Raw genomic sequence first — 13287 nt, forward strand, 5'->3', positions numbered from 1 at the left:
TCTCCTTCGTCCAAGGAGATACGTATGCATAGGATGCGATATCCTAGCGAGCATGTGTCGTTTCCCCAGTCCGAACTACTTCGACTCTGATGTCTATGCCTGATAGACTAAGTAGGCCCAGGATACGATGTCCTGCCGAGTCAGCCTTGTCTGTTTTCTTGTGTCTCTTTCAGCCAGTGTGTGTGTGTTTGAGCAGCGTTTTAGCAACCATTTTCCTTTCTATTGTGCGTGGATCCCGTCGAGTACGACAGATGCGTAGGGGTGCTAATACCTTCCCTTCGCATAACCGACTCCCGAACCCATTCTCTTTGGTCGCGAGACCATGTCTTTTCCAGGTTTACTCTGAGCATTTCCTTTCCCTCTTTTGGGATAAATAACGCACGGTGGCGGCTCTGTTGTTCTTGTTTTCCCGCCGGTTTTTCGCGTGATGCGACAGCTGGCGACTCTGCTGGGGAGTAGAGAGAAGTTGACCTCTGCTGGTCCATCTTCCCTGAGCGAGTCTCTCCTAGCGCTCTCTAGGTTAGGGTTTTGGTTGCTATTGGCTGTTATTTATTGCGTTCATTTGTATATATGTGCATTTATCGTTTGCATTTATTGTTTGCATTAATGTTTGTATTTATTCATCTGTTCACCTGGCTGGTTGTCTGTTTCTCTCTGTTGGGGTGGGAGTTACATGAGGTAAAAGGCCCAATACCCAGGCCATGAGTGAAATCTAGGATACTTAGGAATAGAGTGATTCATGGGAAGCGGGTGGTATTGCGCCACTTAGCGGAACATTGATATCACGAGCAGTTCAGACCCTGGTGGGATATTATCGTTACATACTTCGGGTGTGTATATGATGATATTCTGCGAAAGGTTATTTATGCTGCGTTTCTCTCGACCTTACCCTGGCCTAGATGACACCCGTGAGTGGGGAGGGAATGATCATTATTACAGGTACAGTTGGTGACTTGTTGGTGACTTGTGATCCTGTTGGTGACTATTGGTCCAGAAGTTTGGGGTCTCAGATGACTTTGGGTTTCAGATGAATTTGTGGTTCCGAGTTCAAGCCGAAGCTTTGATCCTGTGTTCTGAGAGACACAGCCAACCAGTCGTGTCTGCATCATTTGCATCATAGCATGTTTATTTTCAAAAAAAATACGCAATAAAAAAAAAAAAAAAAAGGGGAAAAGGAAAAGAAAAAAAACTAATCCCTGCATGCATATCATTTCTCAGGTACATTCCAGAGCTTGTTCACTGATAGAGATGGCAACAGTCCCAGAGTTGAAGCGGAAGACTTGTTCCTACAGCTTTCACCGTGAACCTTTGACGTCTCTGATTGAGTTGAGCAACCTTATGACCAGTGGTATCCAGAAGGGGTTTGTTGACCAGTATGGAGATATTCTGACACTGTTGAAGATGGTAGTCGATCCAGTGCCGTTGCAGACTCTTCTACAGTTCTACGACCCAGAGCTTCATTGTTACACCTTTCAAGATTATCAGTTGGCGCCTACTCTTGAGGAGTACTCCATTCTGCTGAGTGTCCCGGTCCGGTATCAGGTTCCTTTCTTGGATGTGCCCAAGGAGGTTGATTTCAGAGTTGTTGCCAGAGCTCTCCATTTGGGTATCAAGGAAGTCAGCGATAGTTGGAAGTCCAGTGGGGATGTTGTAGGATTGCCTTTGAAGTTTCTGTTAAGGGTAGCTAGAGAAGAAGCAGAGAAGGGAAGTTAGGAAGCCTTTCATGCTCAGTTGGCCGTCATGATCTATGGGATCGTCCTGTTTCCGAGTATGCCCAATTTTGTTGACTATGCTGCAGTCAGTATTTTCATTGGAGGAAATCCAGTTCCTACCCTATTGGCTGACACTTACTATGCTATTCACAGTAGGCATGGTAAGGGTGGGGCTATCAGGTGTTGTCTCCCACTTTTGCTCAGATGGTTCTTGTCTCTTCTGCCAGTCAGTGGACCTTTTGTGGATGCTCAGAGCACGCATAAGTGGACTCAGAGGGTTATGTCTCTTACTTCCTATGATATCAGATGGCAATCTTACCGGATGGATGTGCGTAACGTCATTATGAGCTGTGGAGGATTCCGTAATGTGCCACTCATAGGGACTAGGGGTTGCATCAATTACAACCCGGTTCTTTCTCTTCGTCAGTTGGGGTTTGTGATGAAGGGAAGACCACTTGAGGCTGAGGTAGCTGAAAGTGTGTATTTTGAGAAGCAGAGTGACCCGGCTAGATTGGAGCAGATAGGGAGAGCTTGGAAGTCTATTGGTGTGAAGGATGGATCTGTCTTAGGGAAGAAGTTTGCCGTTGCTATGCCCGATTACACTGATTGGGTCAAGGAGAGAGTAGAAACTTTGTTGTTACCCTACGATAGGATGGAGCCGTTGCAGGAGCAACCACCTTTGATCCTTGCTGAGAGTGTGCCTGCGGAGCACTACAAGCAAGCCCTGATGGAGAATCGCCGTTTGAGAGAGAAGGAGCAAGATACCCAGATGGAGCTGTACAAAGCCAAAGCTGATAGGTTGAACTTGGCTCATCAACTCAGAGGAGTGCGAGAAGAAGATGCTAGCAGACTGAGAAGCAAGAAGAGATCCTACGAGGAGATGGAAAGCATGTTAGATGCAGAACACCGGGAGTGCTTGAGGCTGCAGAGGGTTGAGGCCAGCTATCAGAAGAAGATCAGAGACTTGGAGAAGCAACTCAGAGATAAAGACATCCAGTTGAAGAAAGAAGTAGACTCGAGACAGGCATCAGAGAACCACCTTGGAGGAGAAGTGGTAGAGCTTAGACGACAACTGAAGGAGAAGATCACTCTTTTGCCAGAATGTTCAGAATGTGACCTGTTGATAGACCAGTGTCAGTACTTGAAGACTCTCATTCCGGGAGGCCGTTTGTCTTAGCTTGTATCTTTGATATGTATGTTGAGAATCACCTCCAGGCTTGTTGGATGGGATTCATTGTTGTACTCCGATTGTTTGGATTTTCTTTGTCGACTTTGTTGTATGATCCTGTTACTCATATAGATGAGGTTGTTGGTTTCACCTTGTACTCATCACTCTTGTGTATGTTGTTTCTGTGCTTCTATGTTGTTCTTGCTGCAGGTTGCCATCTTTTGAGGATGACTCAGGCTCTTTGAATGCCTGAGGAATGAACATATCATGTGCATCATACGTATCATTAGCACCATACTCATATCATTTTGCATAACAGGTGTTCTTGGTCGTGACTTCTCACTCTTGGTTCCTGTTCAGGCAGGATAGCTGATCAACGTCCGCACCGCTACTCAACAAGACTGAATCAACAGAGAGGTATGGATCAAGTTCAAGCAGAGTTGGCTGAGATGAAGGCTAACATGGCCCAGTTTATGAATATGATGCAAGGGGTTGCGCAAGGTCAAGAAGAACTTCGAGCCATGGTTCAGAGACAAGAGGCTGCAATTCCACCGGTCAACCATGCTCCGCCAGAGGGAGGCCCGGTCAATGATAACAATGTTGCTGTTGCTGTACCCATCAACAACTATGCTGTAGGTGATGAGTTGGGGGGTATTCGAATCAACGGTCAACCTATTGCTCCAGATACCGCTAATGCCAGAGCAGTCCGTGCCCCGGCCCGTAATCCTGCTCCGATTGTTGACAGACAAGAGGATATGTTCACTCTGATCAGTGAAGACGAAGACGTTCCGGGAAGGGTTGATGAGAGGGATCGTAAAGTTGATGCCCTTGCTGAGAAAATCCGGGCTATGGAATGTCAGAATTCTCTTGGTTTTGATGTTACCAATATGGGGTTGGTGGAAGGTTTGAGAATCCCTTACAAGTTCAAAGCACCGTCCTTCGATAAATACAACGGTACTTCTTGCCCTCGCACCCATGTGCAGGCTTATTATCGAAAAATCTCTGCGTATACCGATGATGAAAAGATGTGGATGTATTTTTTCCAAGATAGTCTATCTGGGGCTTCTTTGGACTGGTACATGGAATTGAAGAGAGATTCTATCCGCTGTTGGAGGGATCTGGGTGAGGCCTTTTTGAGGCAATACAAACACAACATGGACATGGCACCGAGCCGGACTCAGCTGCAGAGTCTTTGTCAGAAATCCAATGAGAGCTTCAAGGAGTACGCCCAGAGGTGGCGTGAACTGGCTGCTAGAGTTCAACCCCCTATGCTGGAGAGGGAGTTGACAGACATGTTTATCGGTACTCTTCAGGGTGTGTTTATGGACCGGATGGGGAGCTGCCCATTCGGTAGTTTTTCTGATGTTGTCATTTGTGGAGAGAGGACTGAGAGCTTGATTAAAACTGGGAAGATCCAAGATGCTGGTTCCTCTTCTTCTAAGAAGCCGTTTGCTGGGGCACCTCGTCGAAGAGAGGGTGAAACTAATGCGGTTCAACACCGCAGAGATCAGAACAGGAGTGAATACCGTCAAGCTGCTGCAGTGACCATTCCGGCACCTCAACCTCGTCAACAACAACAACAAAGAGTTCAACAACCGCAACAACAACAACAACAGCAACGTCCGTATCAGCCCAGACAAAGGATGCCTGATCGACGTTTTGATTCGCTACCCATGTCGTACGCCGAACTGCTGCCTGAACTACTCAGGTTGGGGATGGTTGAGTTGCGTACAATGGCTCCGCCTACAGTATTGCCTCCTGGGTACGACGCCAACGTCCGTTGTGACTTTCACTCTGGGGCACCAGGGCATCATACTGAAAAGTGTCGGGCTCTCCAGCACAAGGTCCAAGATTTGATCGATGCCAAAGCAATCAACTTCGCTCCAGTGCCTAACGTCGTCAACAACCCTATGCCTCAGCATGGTGGGCATAGAGTGAACAATATTGAGGGGAAGGAAGCTGAAGATCTGGTTGTTAATGTTGATGATGTTCAGACTTCTCTGCTAGTTGTGAAGGGCCGTCTGCTGAATGGGGGTATCTACTCGGGCTGTGATGAGGATTGTTTGGGCTGTGCAGAATCTGAGAATGGTTGCGACCAGTTAAGGGCCGGTATCCAGGGTATGATGGATGAGGGTTATTTGCAATTCAGTAGGGTTGTAAAAGATCGTGGAACAGTGTCAACTATCACCATTTACTTTAAACCGTCTGAAGGACGTGGACAAAGGGTCGTTAGTGCACCTGCAACAAATGGTACCCCAGTTACCATTTCCGTGCCTGTAACCATCAGTGCTCCGACTACTATCGCCGCGTCTGGAAGAAGGGCTGTTGAGAATAGTAGAGCCGTGCCGTGGAAGTATGATAATGCTTATCGCAGTAACAGAAGGGCTGGAAGTCAGACGAGACCAGTGAATCAAACTCCAGTGACAATTGGTTTACCGAATAGAGTTCCTGCAACTGTTGGTCCGGCTGTGGATAATGTAGGGGGTCCTGGAGGTTTTACCAGAAGCGGTCGTCTGTTCGCACCGCAGCCTTTGAGGGACAATAATGCTGAGGCTCTCGCCAAAGCAAAGGGTAAGCAAGCTGTGGTTGAGGAAGAACCTGTCCAGAAGGAAGCGCCCGAGGGGTCATTTGAGAAAGACGTGGAGGAGTTTATGAAGATAATCAAGAAGAGTGACTACAAGATTGTAGATCAGTTGAATCAAACTCCGTCCAAGATTTCTATACTTTCACTGTTGATGTGCTCTGAGGCACACCGTAATGCCTTGCTGAAGATGTTGAATCTGGCTTACGTGCCTCAGGAGATTTCTGTCAATCAACTGGAGGGCGTGATGGCCAATGTGAGCACCAGGCATGGTGTAGGATTCACCAACCTGGACTTACCGCCTGAAGGGCGTAACCATAACAAAGCCTTGCACATCACCATGGAGTGCAAGGGGGCAGTGTTGTCTCACGTATTGGTAGACACCGGGTCGTCGCTGAATGTGCTGCCTAAGCAGATTCTGAAGAAGATTGATGTGGAAGGGTTTGTGCTTACTCCCAGTGACCTGATCGTTCGTGCTTTCGACGGATCCAAACGTTCTGTGTGTGGGGAAGTTACCTTGCCTGTGAAGATAGGTCCTGAGGTATTCGATATCATCTTCTATGTTATGGACATCCAGCCCGCCTATAGTTGTTTATTGGGGCGTCCATGGATTCATGCAGCAGGGGCAGTCTCGTCGACTCTCCATCAAAAACTCAAGTATGTCTGGAACGGTCAGATTGTGACTGTGTGCGGTGAAGAAGAGATTCTGGTGAGTCATCTATCCTCGTTCAAATATGTTGAGGTGGATGGCGAGATCCACGAAACCTTATGCCAGGCGTTTGAGACTGTGGCTCTTGAGAAAGTGGCGTACGCTGAGCAGAGGAAGCCAGGTGCTTCAATTACTTCTTACAAGCAGGCTAAGGAGGTTGTTGATTCTGGCAAAGCTGAAGGCTGGGGCAAGATGGTGGACTTGCCTGTTAAAGAAGACAAATTTGGCGTTGGTTACGAGCCTCTCCAAGCAGAGCAGAATGGTCAAGCGGGTCCGAGTACTTTTACCAGCGCTGGGCTGATGAATCATGGCGACGTCTCTGCAACCGGTAGTGAAGACTGTGACAATGATTGTGATCTGGACAACTGGGTTCGCCCGTGTGCACCAGGGGGGTCTATCAACAACTGGACGGCTGAAGAAGTGGTTCAAGTTACTCTTCTGACAGAGTAATTTTCCGTTGTTTTGTCATTTTGCATAAAAATCCTACGATCTGCCCAAGGCGTAGTGATTCATTGTAGGGCCTCATCATGTTTTAATGGTTATCATTAATGAAGGACATTTTTTGAAATCAAACTTTGTGATCCCTGTCTTTCTATTTTTTGTTTTCATTTTTTTTCAAAACAATAAAAATGGCAATGTTTTTGTTTTTTGTGACTTTATTGAACTCTTTTTCTAAAACAAAGCATTAAACATGCAGAAGCGATCTTATAGCATTCACTATGAACAGTTCTGTTATGGCTCAGTATGATTTCGACAATCCCATCTACCAAGCTGAAGAGGAGAGTGAGGAAGACTGTGAACTTCCTGCAGAATTGGTCAGATTGCTGAAGCAGGAGGAAAGGGTCATCCAACCTCATCAGGAGGAGTTGGAGGTTGTTAATTTGGGTACTGAGGACGCCAAAAGAGAAATCAAGATTGGGGCTGCTTTAGAGGACTCTGTCAAGAGGAGGCTGATTGAGATGCTGAGAGAATATGTGGAGATATTCGCCTGGTCATATCAAGATATGCCTGGGTTAGATACAGACATTGTGGTGCATCGATTACCTCTTAGAGAAGGATGTCCTTCGGTCAAGCAGAAGCTTCGTAGAACGAGTCCTGACATGGCAACTAAGATCAAGGAAGAGGTTCAGAAGCAGTGGGATGCGGGTTTTTTGGCTGTTACGAGTTATCCCCCATGGGTGGCCAACATCGTTCCTGTGCCGAAGAAGGATGGTAAAGTCAGAATGTGTGTCGATTACCGGGATTTGAATAGAGCGAGTCCGAAAGATGATTTCCCATTACCTCACATTGATGTATTGGTTGATAATACGGCTCAATCCTCGGTATTCTCTTTCATGGATGGTTTCTCCGGATATAATCAGATCAAGATGGCGCCAGAGGACATGGAAAAGACGACATTCATTACACCTTGGGGCACGTTCTGCTATAAGGTGATGCCATTTGGGCTAAAGAATGCTGGTGCTACCTATCAGAGGGCAATGACGACTCTCTTTCATGACATGATGCACAAAGAAATTGAAGTGTACGTGGATGATATGATTGCGAAGTCGCAGACAGAAGAGGAGCACTTGGTTAATTTGCAGAAGCTGTTTGATCGGTTGAGAAAGTTCAAGCTGAGGTTGAATCCGAACAAGTGTACGTTTGGGGTGAGATCAGGGAAGCTTTTAGGCTTCATTGTCAGTGAGAAAGGGATTGAGGTTGATCCAGCAAAAGTCAAAGCTATTCAAGAGATGCCTGAACCAAAAACGGAGAAGCAAGTCCGTGGGTTTTTAGGGAGATTGAACTACATTGCAAGGTTCATATCTCATCTAACAGCCACATGTGAACCAATTTTCAAACTGCTCAGAAAGAATCAGGCGATCAAGTGGAATGATGATTGTCAGAAGGCTTTTGACAAGATTAAAGAGTATTTACAGAAACCTCCAATCCTTATACCTCCAGTTCCAGGGAGACCTCTGATAATGTACCTGTCAGTGACTGAGAACTCGATGGGGTGTGTATTGGGACAACATGACGAGTCTGGTCGAAAAGAGCATGCCATATACTACCTTAGCAAAAAGTTTACCGACTGTGAAACAAGATATTCACTGCTCGAGAAAACTTGCTGTGCTTTGGCCTGGGCTGCTCGCCGACTGAGGCAGTATATGTTGAACCATACTACCTTATTGATTTCTAAGATGGATCCAGTGAAGTACATCTTTGAGAAACCGGCTCTCACCGGGCGCGTTGCTCGTTGGCAGATGATTCTAACAGAATATGATATTCAGTACACGTCACAAAAGGCCATCAAAGGTAGTATTCTGTCAGACTACCTCGCCGAGCAACCGATTGAAGATTATCAGCCTATGATGTTTGAATTCCCTGACGAAGACATCATGTATCTTAAGATGAAAGATTGCGAAGAGCCTCTTGTCGAGGAAGGACCGGATCCGGATGACAAATGGACACTGATGTTTGATGGGGCTGTGAATATGAACGGTAACGGTGTGGGTGCGGTGCTGATCAATCCTAAAGGTGCTCATATACCTTTTTCTGCCAGATTGACGTTTGACGTCACCAACAACGAAGTTGAGTATGAGGCTTGTATCATGGGGATAGAAGAAGCCATTGATCTGAGGATCAAAATGCTTGATATATTTGGAGATTCCGCTCTAGTGGTCAATCAAGTCAATGGAGATTGGAATACGAATCAGCCACATTTGATTCCGTATAGAGATTACACCAGAAGAATACTGACGTTCTTCAAGAAGGTGAAGTTGTACCATGTCCCCCGGGATGAGAATCAAATGGCTGATGCCTTGGCTACTTTGTCGTCTATGATCAAAGTTCATTGGTGGAATCATGTGCCACATGTTGCGGTGAATCGGCTCGAGAGGCCTGCGTATGTGTTTGCAGCCGAGTCTGTTGTGGGTGATGAGAAGCCGTGGTATTATGACATCAAGAACTTCCTCAAGACTCAGGAGTATCCTGAAGGTGCATCGAAGAATGACAAGAAAACCCTGAGAAGGCTAGCTGGAAGCTTCTATTTGAATCAGGATGATGTGTTATATAAGAGAAACTTTGACATGGTCTTGCTCAGATGCGTGGACAGACCCGAGGCGGACATGTTAATGCAAGAAGTTCATGAAGGTTCCTTCGGTACTCATGCCGGCGGACATGCAATGGCTAAGAAGTTGTTGAGAGCGGGTTATTACTGGATGACTATGGAATCCGATTGTTTCAAGTATGCTCGGAAGTGCCATAAGTGTCAGATTTATGCTGATAAGGTGCATGTACCACCAAACCCTCTGAATGTCATGAATTCGCCTTGGCCGTTTGCCATGTGGGGCATTGATATGATTGGGAAGATTGAGCCTACTGCTTCGAATGGACATCGCTTCATCTTGGTTGCGATTGACTATTTCACCAAATGGGTGGAAGCAGCTTCCTATGCTAACGTTACCAAACAAGTGGTTACCCGGTTCATCAAGAAAGAAATCATATGTCGTTATGGAGTTCCTGAGAGAATCATCACTGACAATGGTTCGAATCTCAATAACAAGATGATGAAAGAGCTGTGTAAAGATTTCAAGATTGAACATCACAATTCTTCTCCTTACAGACCGAAGATGAATGGTGCTGTAGAAGCGGCAAACAAGAATATCAAGAAGATTGTACAGAAGATGGTCGTTACGTACAAGGATTGGCATGAGATGTTGCCTTTCGCTTTGCATGGGTACCGTACCTCAGTACGTACGTCGACCGGGGAAACCCCTTACTCCCTTGTGTATGGTATGGAAGCTGTCCTACCTGTTGAAGTGGAGATTCCTTCTCTGAGAGTTTTATTGGATGTCAAGTTGGACGAAGCCGAGTGGATTCGAACAAGGTTTAACGAGTTGAGCCTTATCGAGGAGAGACGGCTAGCAACTGTATGCCATGGACAGTTGTATCAGAGAAGGATGAAGCGAGCCTTTGATCAGAAAGTGCGTCCTCGAAGCTATCAGATCGGTGATCTAGTTTTGAAGAGGATCCTCCCTCCCGGCGCAGATAACAGGGGCAAGTGGACTCCTAATTATGAAGGTCCATATGTTGTGAAAAAGGTATTCTCCGGTGGAGCCTTGATGCTTACAACTATGGATGGTGAAGACTTTCCGTCTCCTGTTAACTCAGATGTAGTAAAAAAATACTTCGCATAAATTGACCCGCTGGACAAAAAGAAAAAAAGAGTCCAGGCAAAAAATGGGCATCCCGGCGAACCAAAAAACAGAAAGAAAGGTTCGGGCAAAAATTAGGGATAAAAATGAAAAGAATTTGTACACCCGGTAAGTCGAAAACCCGCAAGGGCGACTTAGGCAAAAATGGGTATCCCGGTGGATTGAAAACCCGAAAGGGCGATCCAGCCAAAAGAGGGATTAAAGCGAAGACTACAGTCTGAGTTGTCTGTACTTCATCAAGCTTTGTCATCTGCCATCTCGAAAGATGTGATCCGTCCAGTCATTCTTCTCAGAAAGCAAGGAGTTGGGAGGAAAACTGATGATCTGTGAGTTATAACAGAATTGGGAAATAGTGGATGCCGTGTTCACATTGCCATTAGGATAGATTTTTTCCTTTTGTGCGCAATTACCTCTTCCTAGGAATTGCTCCCCAATGTATTTGCCTCTTCAGGCACATTTTCAATCAATAAAAGTCGTTATTCAGATAAATGGCTCTTTTGTTTTTATTTTTACTGTTTTGTTTGCAAAATGTCCGAATTTTTGATAAGCATTGCATATAAGAACATGAAGGCTACACAATAACGTGCAAAAAGATGAAACATTTGAAAATCATTTTGAATGTTGAGGACACTTGAGCGTATCTTGTCCATGTATCCCCTGGGGGCATTTTGTTGTGCTGTTTTTCAGGTTGGCATCTGTGAGGACGTTTCCTCAACAGATATTTTCCCCAAGCAAGTTTGGAAGCTATCAGAGCTATGTTCCCCTGCGGAGACGTCTGTGGATAGTGCCTTCTATTCCCCAACAGATCTAAGGATTGCCTATCCCCAGCAGGCCTGTATTTGCCGATTTCCTCCCCGAGTGAGGCAGGTTCATTGAAATTTATCTCCAACATTTATCCTAGCTATGGACTGAAGGATATCCCCAGCGGAGTTTACCTTCCCCCAGCAGCAGTGCTATCCTCCAACATGAGTGAGAAGTCGTTGCTCTCCCTGCAGAGTCTCCCCGCATAGTTGGAGTACCTGATCAGTTTTGGCTCCCCAGCCGGAGTTTTTCATCATTTTTGCATTTTTTTGCATTTTTAGTGATCATTGCATCCTCAAACTGCGTAGCATTCCCATTCAATATGGAGCATTACGCCATAGAAAAATTCAAACATATGCATTCATGTGTTAACCCAACCAGACCGTATCCCCGGCAGAGGCGGATCATTTCATTCAACATCAGCACAGCAAGTCTGCTACAGTTGCTCTTGACAGCATTCAGGATTGATATCCCCACAGAAGTTTATTACCTCACCCGTTGGTGACAGAAAGTTTGTTTCTCCCCAGTGAGATCCCCAGCAAGTGGTCAACCTTGCCTTGACATATCTAAAAAGTCGTTCTTGTGATACCGGTAAGTGTCATACCAGCACCCGCGTGTGTTTCTTTTTGGTGTCGGTAAACACCATTGTTTCGGTGTCTGAGAACATCGGGTTTTCTCCCCAGTCATCAGTAAATGTCTGGTCATCATTTTTGGTGTCAGTAAACACCATTGTTTCGGTGTCTGTAAACATCGGGTATTCTCCCCAGTCATCGGTAAGTGTCTGGTCATCATTTTTGGTGTCGGTAAACACCATTGTTTCGGTGTCTGTAAACATCGGGTATTCTCCCCAGTCATCAGTAAATGTCTGGTCATCATTTTTGGTGTCGGTAAACACCATTGTTTCGGTGTCTGTAAACATCGGGTTTTCTCCCCAGTCATCGGTAAATGTCTGGTCATTTTTTGATGTCGGTAAACATCATCTTTCAATGTCGGTAAACATCGAGTCTTTTCTGCAGACATCGGTAAAATGTCTGATAATCCCCAGCTAGAGATCCCCAGTAGAGTCATCGGTAAATGTCCTATCTGGTTTCCAGTTGCAAACATTTGTTTTTTCCCTTAGTGAAGTGTTCCCCGGTCATCGGTAAATGTCTGGTCGTTTGTTTTGATGTCGGTAAACATCATCTTTCGATGTCGGTAAACGTCGAGTCTCATCCCAGTCATCGGTAAATGTCTGGTCATGCTTTGTTTCCTTGTTGATAAAATCAAGATCCCCAGAAGTCGTCGGTAAACGTCTTGTCTGATTACACCACAAAGATTTTGTTCCTCCCCAAGTGGAGACGCCATCGGTAAATGGCCCTGTATGCTTCGATATCGGTAAATATTGAATGCCCAGTTTTATCCGCCATCGGTAAATGGCCCCGTATGCTTCGATATCGGTAAATATCGGATCCCCAGTTGCAGTAGCTATCGGTAAATGGTCGAGTTGAAGTTGATATCGGTAAATGTCAAGTTTCTTTGAAGCCACCATCGGTAAATGGTTTTGCTTCCTTTTACATCAGAAGTTGTTTCCCAACAGCCATCGGTAAATGGTCTTGCTGAAGTTGATATCGGTAAATATCAAGTTACCAGTTTCTAACCATCGGTGAATGGTTTCGCTTTTCTGAAGTTGTCAATTGCAGGCGTCATCGGTAAATGACGTGGTTCTTCTTGTATCATATCCGGCAGAGTGCAAATTTCTACGGTTCTTTGGTATTCAATCCCTGTTTACCCTGAAAGTCTGACAGCCATTGCTATCATCCGTTCGGGTTCCCAGCTGATTGAATAGGGGCAGCTGTAGCACCTCAAATTTGCACCTATCATTGTACATACATTCTCATATTAGGTCATAACATAACATGGTCCACTGCATAGCATTTCATTGTCCCTTTTGCCTCAAGTGCAAGCCAGTCAAGAGAATTAGGTCAAATTGATCAGGAGATCAGTCAATCAAGCAAGCAAGTGCATTTCTCAAGGAGCTAAGGCCCTAGGGTTGGTCCAACATGTTCACATGACTTGGGGGATCCATTTGAAGTGTTTAGGTCAAAGATTGGATGTTCAGAAGTCATCAGTCAATGCACAGTCAG

This window comes from Lathyrus oleraceus, chromosome 5, assembly GCF_024323335.1.
Source record: "Lathyrus oleraceus cultivar Zhongwan6 chromosome 5, CAAS_Psat_ZW6_1.0, whole genome shotgun sequence".
Lineage (NCBI taxonomy): Eukaryota > Viridiplantae > Streptophyta > Magnoliopsida > Fabales > Fabaceae > Lathyrus > Lathyrus oleraceus.